The following is a 14,977-nucleotide window of genomic DNA, read 5'->3' as shown; positions in this document are numbered from 1 at the left end:
GATTTTTAGTCTTTATTGTTTTTTTTCTAGATTCAAGAAGAACAAGAAGTTTTTTGATTTGGTTTTTATTGTTTGTTGATGAACAAAAGAGTATTTGTTTGGTTTTTGTTTTTATTTTTTGGGTTTTTTTTTTATTGGGAGAGAATGAATTAGGAGAGAGGGGGTGAATGATTGAAGAATGTGAATTAATGAAATGGATGATGAGTGAGTGAGTGAGTGAGTGAGTAGGGAGATTAGAATGGAGAAGGAGTTATACAAGATTAGAAGGAGTTATACAAAGATTAGGGAGGGAGATTAGTGAGGGAGATTTATGACCCTTCTTTGAGATGTAATCTCATCCCTCCATTTCCTTCATCCAAGAGCCCTTATAAGGACTTAGGGACTCAATATATATGGTGACCTTACTAGAACCCTTCTATCTATCTATCTATATATATATATATATATATATATATATATATATATATAGAGAGAGAGAGAGAGAGAGAGAGAGAGAGAGAAAGAGAGAGAGAGAGAGAGAGGTTCTAGTAAGGCCCTCATATCATATGAGTCCCTAAGTCCTTATAAGGGCCTTTGGATGGAAGGGATGAGATTACATCTCAATGGATGACCATAAATCTCCCTCCCTAATCTCCCTTCCTAATCTTGTACAACTCCTTCTAATTCTGTATAACTCCTTCACCATTCTAATCTCCCTTCTCACTTCCTCATAATTCACTCTCTCACTTCTCTCTCATTTTCCTCCCATCCTCTCTAAAAAAAAACCAATTAAAAAAAAACTAAAAAAAAAAAAAAAAAAACCAAACCCAAAACCAACCCACCGACAACCACCATTTCCCAAACCCGACAGCCACATCCCGAGCCCACCACCGGTATGCCGCCACATCCCTACTGCTGCCACCCCATCAACTACCGCCACTCCTCCTCTGAACCGTCCCTCCGTCACCAACACTCCCCTCCCCAGCCGCACTACCGCCACTCCTCCTCTGAACAGTCCCTCCGTCACCAACCGTTCCAGATCTGCTTTTCTTTTTTTTTCTTTCAAATGTTTTTTCCTTATTTCAATTGTTGTTGGTTGTTGCGGCTGGTGGTGTTGTTTGTGGCAGTTGGTGTCAATGTTGTTGTCGGTTGTTATTGTTGTTGCTCCGTTGTGGCGGTTGTTAGTGTTGTTGTTGGTGTTGTCAGTGTTTCGTTTGATTTTTTTTTTTTTAAATGATGCAGTGCCGCATCACCTTTCTCCCTCCCTACTGTTTCGTCTTGTTTCTAGGTTTTTTTTTTTTTTTTTTAAAAAAAAAAAATTTGTTTATGGAAATCCTTGTCTTATTATATGTTTGTTTTAATCTCGTCTTAGTACTTATTTTTTCAAACTTCGTCTTGTAAATTCGTCTTGTTATTATGTATTTATTTTAGATCTAATAATTTTTCAGATCTAAATTCGTCTTATTATAGTATTTTTTTTAGATCTAATATTTGTTGTTGACGAAGTACGTATTTTAAAATTTTTTGTTAATTTTTTTATTAGATTTCCTTTGTTTTGTATTTCATTTAAGTTATCCTATTTATGACTAAAATTATACCCTTGAAACATTAAAGTTATACTATTTACGACTAAAGTTATACCTTCAAAACATTAAAGTTATACTATTTACGACTAAAGTTGTACCCTTGAAACATTATCATTTGTGTTATGTTTTGATTTTTTTTTGTTATTGTTTGATTTTTTTACATTTATTTGTTAGGTTTTGTTGGGTTTTTAAGTTTCTGTGAGACAGTGTGTTATTTTATTTTAGTTTTAGTTTTTTTTATTTTTTTAGATTTCGGTTCTTTTTTTGTTATTTCAGATTTGGTACAACTTCAGTGGTCATTGTGTACAACTTCAATGCTCTTATGTGCAACTTCAGTGATCATTGTTATTTGTTTTTTTTTTATATTTGTTTTTTTCTTAGATTTACGGGTTTTTTTTGTTAGATTAACGTTTTTTTGTTATTATGGTGGACTATTTACAACTAAAGTTATACCTTTTTAACATTAAAGTTTAAAGTTATACAAATATGGACTAAAGTTATACCCTTTAAACTTTAAAGTTATACAAATATGGACTAAAGTTATACAAAAATTGACTAAAGTTATACAAATAAGGACTAAAGTTATAAAAAAATTGACTAAAGTTATACAAATATGGACTAAAGTTATACAAATATGGACTAAAGTTATACAAATAAGGATTAAAGTTATACAAAAATTGACTAAAGTTATACAAATATGGATTAAAGTTATACAAAAAATTGGACTAAAGTTACAAAAATGGACTAAAGTTATAAAAAAAATGGACTAAAGTTATACAAAAAAAGACTAAAGTTATACAAAAATGGACTAAAGTTATACAAAGATGGATTAAAGTTATACAAAAATGGACTAAAGTTATACAAAGATGGACTAAAGTTATACAAATAAAGACTAAAGTTATACAAAAATTGACTAAAGTTATACAAATATGGACTAAATTTATACAAACAGTACTTATATCAATTCAAATTTGGACTAAAGTTATACAAAAAATTGGACTAAATTTGTATAACTTTAGTCCATTTTTGTATAACTTTAGTCCATTTTTGTATAACTTTAGACTGTTTTTGTATAACTTTAGTCCATTTAGTCCATTTTTGTATAACTTTAGTCCATATTTGTATAACTTTAGTCTGTTTTTGTATAACTTTAGTCCATTTTTGTATATCTTTAGTTCAAAATTGTGTAACTTTAGTCCATACTATTATAATTTTAGTCCTTTTTTGTATAACTTTAGTCCAAAAATCGTGTAACTTTAATCCATAATAGTATAACTTTTGTCTAAATGTAATTAAGATTTGAAACTAACACAATGTCATTGTTGTACATAATGTAAGTTAAAGTTATACATAATGTCAGTGGAGTTATACATAATGTCAGTGAAGTTATATATAATATCAGTGAAGTTATACATAATGTTCATTGAAGTTATACATAATATCGGTGAAGTTGCACACGATATCATTGAAGTTGTACATAATGTAAATTAAAGTTATACATAATGTCAATGAAGTTATACATAATGTTGATTGAAGTTATACATAATTTTAAATAATTTTATAAAACAAGAGGTTGGAGTTATAAACATTGAAATTTGAGAAAAAAATAAATAAATATACATTTAAATTTAAGTACTAAAACTGAAAAATTTATATAACAAGACGAATTTTAAAGAAACGACATTTGTAAAAATAAAAAAGTATATCACAAAAAAAAAAACGATATTTAAAACCCGAAATTTTTTTAAAAAAAAGTATAACAAGAAGATATTTGAAAAGAATAAGTAACAACAAAAACCAACAAAAATTAACAAATAAAATAAACCGACCCCAAACAACAAATTTAACACAAAATCTGTAAAAAAAAAAAGTGACGAAAATAACCGAGACGCAAAATCTGGAAAAAAAACGAGTTTATAGAATTTACCGACGACGGTGGTGGAGGTGGGTGGCGGTGGGGGTGGGCGGTGGGTGGTGTCGGGTGGGATAGTGGTGGGTGGTGGTGAATGAGGAAGAGAGGAATGAATGATTTATTTGGGTTTTTTGATTTATTTGGATTTTTTGGGTTTTATTTATTTATTTGAGTTTTTGGGGTTTTTATTTATTTGGATTTTTTGGGTTTTTTTATTTTTTGGGGTTTGAGAGAGGAGATGAGTTGTGTGATATGTGAGAGAAGTGGATGAGAGGAAAGGAAGTTATAGTGAATTAGTGATTAATTAGAAGGATTAGTGAGGGAGGAGAGAATGAGTGATATTAGTCCATAAACACACTTTTTGGAGGTTGATCTTGGCCATCCATTTTCACCATCCAATGGCCCTTAATAGAACTTATGGACTCAATACATATACATGGCCTTAGTTGATCTCTTCTCTCTCTCTCTCTCTCTCTCTCTCTCTATATATATATATATATATATATATTATTGATTGGTTCATATGGATACTTAATGTCACATGTATTAGTCTTATCCGTGAAGACCATTACCAACTATTAAGCAACAGTCTTCGTCCCTTCCTTCGATGCAAAGCTATTATAGAAGATGAGAATTGTAACCCCCATTTATCCAAGAGCCTTAACTAGACCTTCCTAAATAAATAAGGGAGTCACCATCTCGATAAACCGAGGTAGTGGACATCATTACCAACAATAAAAGAATAATTTAAATACTTTATTGAATAATTGATTAAATATCTTACGGTCCTTGCCAAAATAGTGAACAATTAACTAATACAGGGGAAATCTTAACTCTAGTTTATAAATCGAATACTCATAAGTAATAATCATCTTATTAAGTCGATCGGTTCTCGAAATCGCTATCCCGCTCATGCATCTATACAACTAAAGGCATCAAGCAATTACCTGCAAGATTCATTGCTCCCCATTTGAACGAAAAAACAAAAGAATCATAATAGGCCACCCTTTTTAAAAGATTTGGGTGGACGACACACACACGCACACACACACACACACACAACAAACATGCCAACCAAAGGTTAAGGAGGAATAATCGTTACTATTGCGTTAAACAACAAAAAGAAACCTTATAAGCGGTAACGGCATATAAATAACATCACCAACAGACGAATCAACAACAATAATACTACTCACCATTCTCAAACCAATTTCACAATATCATCATCCCAAGTTCTGAATGTGCGTATTCCGCAAAGGGTGAGTCCTTAAGAGGAGAATAATGAAACAACATTCTTGATCAACTAGAAGCCCAGATCAATCTCACGAGGCGATCCCCACAATAAGCGGAGAGCATCGCATGCATACTCCGATCTACATAACCACTAACCACATTCCCAATATTATAACATACAACACATCAAAGAGGGTGATAGTAGGGATTTGTCGTGAAACCCACTTCAAACAAATTTATAAATACCCAATTAAAAACAAGTAGTAATCGGGGCCGAACACAAGAATGGCGGGGATTTGTACTTGGTTGGATGCAAATCTTATTATAGTCTAATATAAGAGATTTAGATGTGATTTACTTAACTATAACTACAATCAAAAGAGAGCAGTATTAATTAAAGTATGAAACGTAAACAATTGATGGAAAACTAGGGTAGTCGGGTGCACTGATGTGTCTAATTTATATACGATTTTGCCCCCTATTTTAGCTCGGTTTTATTTGATTATTGCACTTTTATTAGTGTATTTGTGAGCTAATTCCGTGTTCTAGGTGTCTTTGCTTGTATTAATTGTATTTTGTAGGAAATGAAGCATTCGTAAGCTTTTTTCCGTCAAATTTGCAAGCACTAAAGTTAACGAGGCTAAAAGAAATAAGATCATGCAAATGGAAGGGCGTTTTGGTGAATTCCGAGCAAAGAAATCCTGAGAATGAAGGAAGTGACATGGGTTGATGCAAAAGAAGAAATGAAAAAAGAAGCCCAGCAAAGTCCAAAAGATTAAGTGGACTTGCAAGCTTAGGATTCCAAATGATGCTCTAACTCGGGGAATTAAGGATATTAATGACGCAACATAGGATACCATTTGCTAGTTAATCAAGGATTAATTGCAATAAAGCGAGAAACCTGCGTCCCCGATCGGGGTGGGGTGTCCCCAATCGGGGTTACCTTCCCCTTGGATTTTTATGTTTCACCTTTTATTCCTATATAAAGGGTACTCAGTCCGTCATTTGGGATCATCTTTCATACATTTTCCATACTCTTAAGCACACAAATACTCTTAGTTTTCAGAATTATTGGTTCTACTTTAAGCATTCCTTTGTTATAAACAATTTACTTAAGCATTTTGCTCTTTATAATACAAGCTTTCCATTCAAGTTATTTGGGTTGATCACTTGTGTTCTTCTTGTTCAAGTTATAATTCTCTTGTTAAGGTAATTTCATTTCTAGTTTATTTCGTTAATCCATTGTTCATTCTTGTTATTTCATAGCTTTCATTATTGTTATTAGCATTTTCATATTAGTTTATTACATTTCATTATCAAGCTATTATCATCTTAGTTCATTCTAGCATTTCCATTGCCATTTCATCATAGTTATTTTACCAATCATATGTTATCATTATCTAGTTATCTTATAACGTATTGTTTCTAATTTGCATGTTATCATCATTTAGCATAATTCTAATTCTTATACATTTATTTAGTTATATTTTTTTATTAACATCATGTTTACCATTTCATATGTCATTAGTTTAATTTCCAACATGAGTGAGTAGTCCTTTTTGTCTAGGAAATAGGGAAGCCATTGATGTGACCATAATTGGCGCATATTTAGCCCCCGAATTACCATTGTTTCCATGCTTTTTAGTGCCTATTTGGGTCATTTCTTATCTTTAGTTCTTTGTTTTGCATATTCTTTGAGATTTTGATCCCTTGGTAGGAAAGGAGTAAGAATCTTGCATTTTCATGGCAAAACAAGGCTAAATTGATCATATTCAATGACCAAGCATCAAGGAGAGACAAGACTAGAAGGCCTTTGTACATAGCATAGTAGAAGAGCAATATTGAGAAAAGGATCCTTGAGTCCCCAAGGAAATCCTCAAGGAATTCATGAAGAAAAGGGAAGAAAAGAAGAAGAAAAGATGCTGCCAAACAATCCGAACGGATTGTACACAATCCGTCCGTCCGCCCAAGCACAGTCCGAGCGTCCCACAAAGGAATCCGCTCGGATTCCCCCTCGCCAATCCGAGCGTCTTGCCCAAAGATCCGCTCGGATTCCTCAGCCCAGATCCGGCCGTTCCGACTCCCATCCGCACGGATTGCAGCACAGCACGTTTTCACTCTTCTAGCAACGATAAGAGAAGCCCTTCTCTCGGAGAATCCCGAAGTCTCCTTGCTCAACTTAAAAAGTGTAATTACTAGTTTAGCCCTTAGTTAACCCTAATGCATCCTCCCTAATTTTCACTATAAATACCCCATTAGTCTAATTAGAGGAGCATGTTCTTCCTATCAATAATTAGTGTAGTTAATATCAATCAAATCTCTCTTCAATATTGTAATCAAATATTAATCAAGTTTTAATCCAAGTTTTAGTTCTTTAATCTCTCTCTTGTTCTTACTTTATTTTGGGTAATTGAAGATTATTTGGGTTATTATTGGGAGATTGACAACCTCTCAATCTAGGATTCAAGTACTTCTATTATTCTTGCTTTATTATTGGAATCATTTGTAGGTATAATCTCTTAATCCCTTTTTAATTATTGCTAATTACTTTCATTTATTCATCATGTTTCATTATGTTAGTATGATTGACAACCTTTCTAGCATGATCAATATGATAATGAGTGAGTAGTCTCTTAGCTAGGGTTTAATGGGTGATTAGGGGAAACCAACATGGGGAATGATTCATGCTTAAATTAATATGCTTTCATATCTTATTTGCTTGCTTGTTTTGATCTTAATACATGCACATGTTATATTTGATGAAATGCTAAGCCTATGAATCCTTGCATTTACTATCATCTTCTATCCTTTCAACTTGACTTGTAAGACATAACCCAACTCGAGTCTTGTTAGACCATGCATGTGTTAAGTAGGGAAGATTAAGTCGACTTGTAGGTGTTGTACAATCCAAGAGATTCGGCTCCGGGACCCAAACTTTCCTAGGATTGTAAGATATAACCCAACTCAATCCATCACAACAATAATTGCTTGCTTATAATTTGAGAACATGTTTGTATGATCATATCCCATGATTCCCCTATGAACCCATGACACTCTAGTGCTTTTAATCAATTGTTTACACCCTTATTTTATTTACCTTGTTAGTTTATTTTCATTGCTATCTTAGTTTAGTAACCTTCTACATCAACCCAATTTGTGACACCCCTAGACACCGCTAGTTACAATAGAATCTTCATTTCAATACCCGTCCCTTGGGATCCGACCTTTACTTGCCTCTTTACTAATTGTAGAGTTGTTTGTGAAGTATAAATTGTGTTTTGTATCGACCATTGACCAACGACCACATATGCTTAATTGTGAACACGAAATGGACCCGATCAAAAATGGCGCCGTTGCCGGGGACGGTGTTTAATTGATTTAAGATTTCTTTTATTGTTTTTAGTTGTGTCTTTTTCACCTTGGGGAAGTAAAACTCCTCAAGGATTGTTCTAATTGTTTTCTAGTTGTTTGATATTTTTGCATGTCTAGAAGGTTACTGTAGATACCCGTATCCGTCGATATTGGAATTTATAGAGAACCCGACAAACACCCGATGATGATAGGACACATGTATTCTTTAGTTGTCATTGTCATTATTTGGAGCTCGTTTTACGAGGTAGAATGGGCGTCGTCGATGAAGTATTTTATTAATTTAAATGATATTTAAATTAACGTTTTTAGTGAATTCATTCTGTTAATTTAAATGATATTTGAATTAATGTTTTTAGTGGGTTCATTTTGTTATTTTAAATGATATTTAAAATTAATGTGTTTTTTGAGTGAATTCATTTTTATTTAGTTTAAATGATATTTAAATTAAAGCTTTATTTTGAATTTATTTTCTTAAGTTATTTTATTGAAAATAAAATAAATATTTGATTTGAAAAATCATTTTATGAGAATGTTTGATTTGAAAAGTCATTTATTTTAATTTATTAATTGATTTGAAAAATCGATTTGAAAAGCGAAGAAAACTCGTTTTGAACACTTGTTTTTGAGCTCGATTTTGGCTCGGTTTTGAGCCCGTTTCCTTTGCGAATTGGCACGAATCTCGAGTACATTAACCCACCTAGACCAATACCCATCAACCCATGTTCGAACCCCCTCACAAGCAGCCCAAATCCTCGTCCCAAACCCCTCACAAGCAGCCCACGCATAAACCGAGCCCCCTGTTTTTGCGAGCCAATTCTCGAGCCCAAACCCGCTCCAAACACTACCAAGACCCGTACCCATTAACCCTAACCCATACCCTAGTATCCTACCCATATTATCCTAGCTTAATCACCAAGAAAACCCCCCTGAAACCCTCACAAAAACCGATGGACAGCAGCCATACGGGATTGAGCCCGACTGCCTCCTCCTCTCTTTTTAACCTACTTTAACTCCCTATAAATACCACCCCTTCACCATAAATTCATTCCTCTAAGTTCTCCATACATCCAAGCATCACATACAAGCTTTAAACCTCAGAAACAAACCCTAAACATCCTTCAAAAACCCTAAACAAAACCGACACACAAACTGAAACTGTTTGTGTGTCCTCTTCGAAAACCCATTCGTTCATCCATCAAACCTCCATAAAAACTCGAGTTTCTTGTTACTAATTAACCACATAACATCCATATACACATTAGACAAAGAATTACGAGCCAAATTGCCCTTGAGAGTACACGAAATCCCTCGAAAAACAGAGTGAAACAACACTGCTTTTTGCGCGGTTTCTTCTTGTCTGTCCAGTTCTGTTTGTGCTCGTTTTTCGTGCCCATTAACCCAAATCGAGCAGGGGTTGCTTTAAGATCCTTGTTCTCCTCTCTTTCTAGTTTCCAAAACATCTTTCGAATCGAATTTTCGTCGTGAAACGAGGGAGATATCACTGTTTTAAAATCGCTGTCCAGAAACTTTCCAAAACGCGTGTTTGCTTTATTCTTCGTCGACGACGGCCTCTCGAGATAAAATCTACCATCGATTACGACCCAAGACGGTGTCAACGATACATGTAGGTTGAGGGTGCATCAAATCCCCTTTTCTCTCCTTTTTTTATTTCGTTTTTTATGCCCTTTTTTATAGTTTGTTTTTTTGTCTTTTTTGTTTGTTTATCGATTGTTTTAAATTAACTATGAAACTAGTTAGTCCGAGTATGAGTTAAAGTACCACCATGAACACCCGTGTTGACTTGAGATGGGAAAAGAAACCGCTCCTTCTGTCGGTCGTACACCCCCGTCTCATTTACATATCCTCGTGTTCAAGGTAGGGCATAAATAAAACAATTATCTAACTTTGTTCTTCGTTTTCGACCCCCTTTTGTTTCGGCCAAATCGACAGACCCTAGGACCCGTTGTATGTTAGTTTAACCTCTGATTGTTAACCTATGATATATTTAGATGACTTTAATTTAATTTAATAACCTAATTAGACACGATAGGTGGCTTCGACGTAAGTTATAAAATCAATCGACGATTCTGTAAATAATCGAATGCATCTCTCTCTTTCACCTAATTTCTCGCTAGTATAAGAGTGCGTGATTAGCACCTTCTTATTGCCACTTGATGAGTTAAATTTATTAGCGAATTTGACCTAATTAGATCCTTTAGGCCGTGTAGAATGCACCCTTGCGCGACAATCAATCAACATCGTTTTTTACTCGTTTTCTAACTTGTTTTCGATTCCTTTTCGCAATCATTCGATCTAATCAATAAATCTAACTTAGGAACTAGGTTGGCTTTGGTTGGGCCGTGGTTGGCCGTGTGTTTGGCCGTGTGTTTGGCCTTTCCTATTTCGTTTGTTTTTGCATCGTTCGTTCTTTATTTGTTTTATCACTTGTAATTAATTTATGTTTCTTTGAGTCACGTTTTGTAATCTATTTATAATTAGTTCTCCTTTTTGAGTCAAAACCTTTTCTAAAAACCTTAGTTTTATTTGGTTAGACGGTTGTTCCCAATGCTTGTAGGAGCGTAGTAAACCGCATGTTGTTTAAAGCAACATGGCCCGGTTTATGCTAATGCATGCTTTGGTGCGTAGCCCAATGTCTAATTCGATGAGATTAAGCGCGAGCACGCATTACGAGGAGTGACCCAAGGCCGTGGGTCATGTGAGCCGTGGGCCACCCCTCATGTGCACGGTTTTCTAGGCCAAACGGCCGTGTGTGTCGTCGTGTGTTGTTTTGTATGTAGCATTTGTATTTAGATCGAGTTGTATCTTTAATTTGTTGTTGTGTCGGCATGAAATGCCTGGTTTGTAATAGGTAGATCCCAACGGCTCCCCCATTCCCCATCAAGCCTTGTGTGTTTCGTTTGAATGTTGCTAGATTAATCAACCCACATGCTAAATTACAACTTTGACAAAGTTAGTTTAGTTGCATCTAAAACGACATAGAAATTGTTGTCACATGATAGGGTTAAAACAACGTTTGCATATCATACATCGTAGTAGCTATGACCTTGTTTGAAATCCGACACTTGACTTAGTAGAGGCCGTTATCGACGGGGGGGGTTGGGTGTCCTTATGGGCTTCCCAACACGTACCCTCACCCCTTACTCAAGATCTATGGTTTGTGGATCCGTCTAAATACCATTGGATTACGAGAGTCATTCAAATCGAGTGATATAGGGTACAAGTCTTTATCTTTAATCACTCGTAGTCGATGGGCTTTATGCTTTTCGATGAAAGGTGTAAAGTTGACTTGAACGGTTCCAAGTTCCCAAAAAACTTGGTGGCGACTCTAATTTGTCTTAATTCGATTCGAAAGAACCTCGAGTCGATTATGCCTAGTGTGGATCCCGCGGACGCAGTTCCCGAGGGCCTTGTCCACAGTTTGGCGACTCCGCTGGGGAAAAGAGGACTAGTTACACTGTGTTTCTAGGGTCTTTTCCTCCGAGGTGAAACTTGAAAAGAAAGTGTTGGAAAGTAAAACATTACTCATAGTGCTACGATTCATGCATAAACCCTTAAGGACTTGCCCGGGCCGTCCCGGCGTTTCTTCGTGATGCGTGGGGGCGACGTCCCACTATGCCGGAAGCGCACATTGCTCGCTTCCACTTCGCCTCGCGTGGTTCTTGATGGTGGGGACGATCTTCTAGGTACTTTACCTTAAGACACCTTGCTCTATAAGACCGCAAAAGGATGGAGGGCATAGACCTTCTTATAGAAGACTTGCCGAGACTTAGAGATGTCTAGGAGCATACATCCTTATAGCATGAGAATGACAATGTGCAATGTGTTTTCCCGAGTCTTTTTTTCGAAAATTCCCATGTCCTTTTCAAAACCGAACTTTTGAACAACCTATTTCCAAACTAGCATGGTTTTAAAAACGCGGAATGCTGCCCAAATAGGACTAGAATTTTCGGCCCAAAATGAGCTTTTATAGCCGGCATGCTGCCCATTTCAAATCTCGTTTTCAAATCAATCCTTCGTTTTTTCCAAATCCGATCCAAAATGTTTCTCGAACCTCAACCAAGCATGAAATGCGTCGAGTCGTGTCCGGGTCCTGGCCGTGTTAGGCTAGACGTTTTTTTCATTCCAAGAGTCTAGAACACGACCTTGTTGGGTCACCCAAGCTCACCTCTTGGGCTTTGAGTCATGTTGGTCGACCTTTTGGTCTAGGATAGTCCACAAAAAACGTCCAAGCTAGGCCCTTATGGACGTTTCACGCGAACCCATGGGCTATGTTAGCCCAATCACGGGTTTGGTCACATCAAGTCCAGTTTAGAATCGAGTTATGACAGCTTGAGTCATATCGTTTTGTCGAGTCTAAAATGAACCAATGTCTAAATCAAACCGTGAGTCGAACCTTTGGTTAACCAATCTCAAGTCGAGTCTGTGTTTGAGTCAAGTTGGGGTCGTGTCCTTAAGTGTGCAGGGGCTCTTACTTTAAATATTGACTCAGTACGGGGTTTTCTTGTAGAAAGGCCGCCCAAAACCCGACGTCAAGCAATGGAAGATGCTGTTAACAAGCTTACTGAGGCCGTGAACCTCATGATGACCCGAATGGAAGCAATCGAATCTAGGCTGAGTGAAGATTCACCTCCACCCCCTCCACCGCTGACTGATCTGGAGAAACGGTTCAAGTTCATCGAAGACCGTTTGAAGCTCTCCCAGGGGAAGAACATCCACTATGAGAATGCTAGGACCTACGCCCCAGTTCAGGATAAGTTGCCCACGAACATGGTACTCACTGACATCCCAAAGTTCAAGGGCACTGAAGATCCAGTCCACCATGTTAAGGCCTATAAAGGGTACTTAGCACTGAAGGGAGTACCTGCTGATATGCTCTCTGAAATCTTCGCCCAATCTCTGGGTGAACACCCAAAGGCTTGGTTCTACAATCTTGACCTCAAGAACTTCCCCACTTTCGAAGATATTACGGTGGAGTTCTGTAAGCACTATGCTGACAATGTTGAGATTCAAACCAACATAAGAACCTTGGAAGTCATGACACAGAAAGAGAAAGAGGGCTTTACTGAATTCCTCGCAAGATGGCGCGCTGAAAGCGTGAAACTAGCTAAGAAGCCCGACGAAGTTGAAATGGTGGATAAGTTCGTAAAGAATCTACGACCTGTTTACCGTAATGCTCTGAAATACCAGAATTTTGGTTCTTTCAAAGAATTGATAAGGATCGGGATAAAGGTAGAGGACGATGTCCGAATTGCTGAAGCTGAGAAGCCAAAGGGATACCAAGGGGCTTCGTCATCTAAAGCAAAAGCGCCCGCCATACCCACTTTGTTGAAACTGTCAATCTCTTAGATGGACAGTCAAAAAGGCCTCCGCGCCAAGCTCCGAGGGTATTCACTGATATCGGGTGCACTTACGCCTATGCTCTCCAAAGGCTCATGGCCCAAGGAAAGTTGAAGCCCATTGGTCCAACTCCGGACCCTCCTGCTGATCAACAAGGCAAATGGTTTAAACCGAATGCCTACTGTGCCTTTCATCAAGGGAAGGGACACGATACTGAAAGGTGCTTTAGACTAAAGCACGAAATTCAAGATATGATTGAGAACGGAACGCTCCCAATCCCGGCTATAAAACCCAACAACGTCACCAATCCATTTGGCGACCACACTAACTTTGTCTCTACTGAAGATAGCGTCGATTACTCTCACTTGATCCGCCCATATCGTCTAAAAGGGGTTTTCGTCGGAAGAATATTCGTGGATTGCTCCAAATTCCTACCAAGCTCGAGAAACGAGATTACGTTCGGGGATTTTGTTGTCGATTGTACTCCTTACATACTCCGAAGCGGCAATGAAATCAATGGCGTTTGGGCCGATGACGAGGATGATGTTTACCTCGTCAAAGGTGCGACAATTCCTCATACCCAAGAAGAAATCTTAAAGGCGAGGCAAGACGCCCTAGAGTCAAACCATTTGACTAGATCCGGACGCCCATATCGTGTGGAGAAGGCTAAGGATACCCCGAGTAAGGCACCTCAAAAGGAGCCGGCAGTGGTCGAAGTTCTTGGTGAAGGGTCGACCTCCGAGGCTTCCCTCATCAAGCAACTCCAAAAGACTAAGGCCGACGTATCTATCTGGCAACTTATCTTGAGCTCTTTCGAGCATCGTCAAGCTTTGTTGCAAGCTTTGATGAACATGACCGTGTCGTCGAATACTACTCCTGCGGACATGGTCGCTCACATCGCCCGAAATCGGCCTCGGTTACCAACGGTGTGACATTCTCCGACGAAGATCTGCCGCCGTTCGGGCCTCGACATAACCTGGCCCTCTATATTGCTACCGTGTGCCTCAACAAGCATATCCCTATGACCTTGGTTGACGACGGATCGGCCGTCAACGTACTCCCTCTGAAAACGGCGCATATCCTGGGCTTGGAGAAGAATGACTTCATCCCCACTACGCAGACAGTTCGGGCATTCGATGGCACTGTGCGTCGAGTGAGTGGACTTGTCGATCTAGTAGTACATACTGGGCAAGTGGAAAAGAAAATAAGTTGCCAAGTGATTGACATATGTTCATCCTTCAACTTATTGTTGGGGAGACCTTGGATCCACGCTACAAGGGCCGTAACATCAACGCTGCATCGAAAAATCAAGGTCCCACTCAATGGCAAAACCGTCACCATTGACGCCACGCCAATTACTGTAGCGGGAGGAGACATTACTTCCGAAGTAAGGGTCGAATCTACCAATGACGCATGTGGTTTCGAGATTGTCAACATGATCGAGCTGAACTCCGAAAATATGGATCTATATACGGGAAGTCATGTCTGCGAGGTGATTCTCAAAACTGGGAAGTACTTCGGTTTCTCATTATATCCT

Source organism: Silene latifolia, chromosome X (assembly GCF_048544455.1).
Source record: "Silene latifolia isolate original U9 population chromosome X, ASM4854445v1, whole genome shotgun sequence".
Lineage (NCBI taxonomy): Eukaryota > Viridiplantae > Streptophyta > Magnoliopsida > Caryophyllales > Caryophyllaceae > Silene > Silene latifolia.
The sequence above is the reverse complement of the archived record's forward strand: the minus strand, read 5'-3'. Positions refer to the sequence as shown.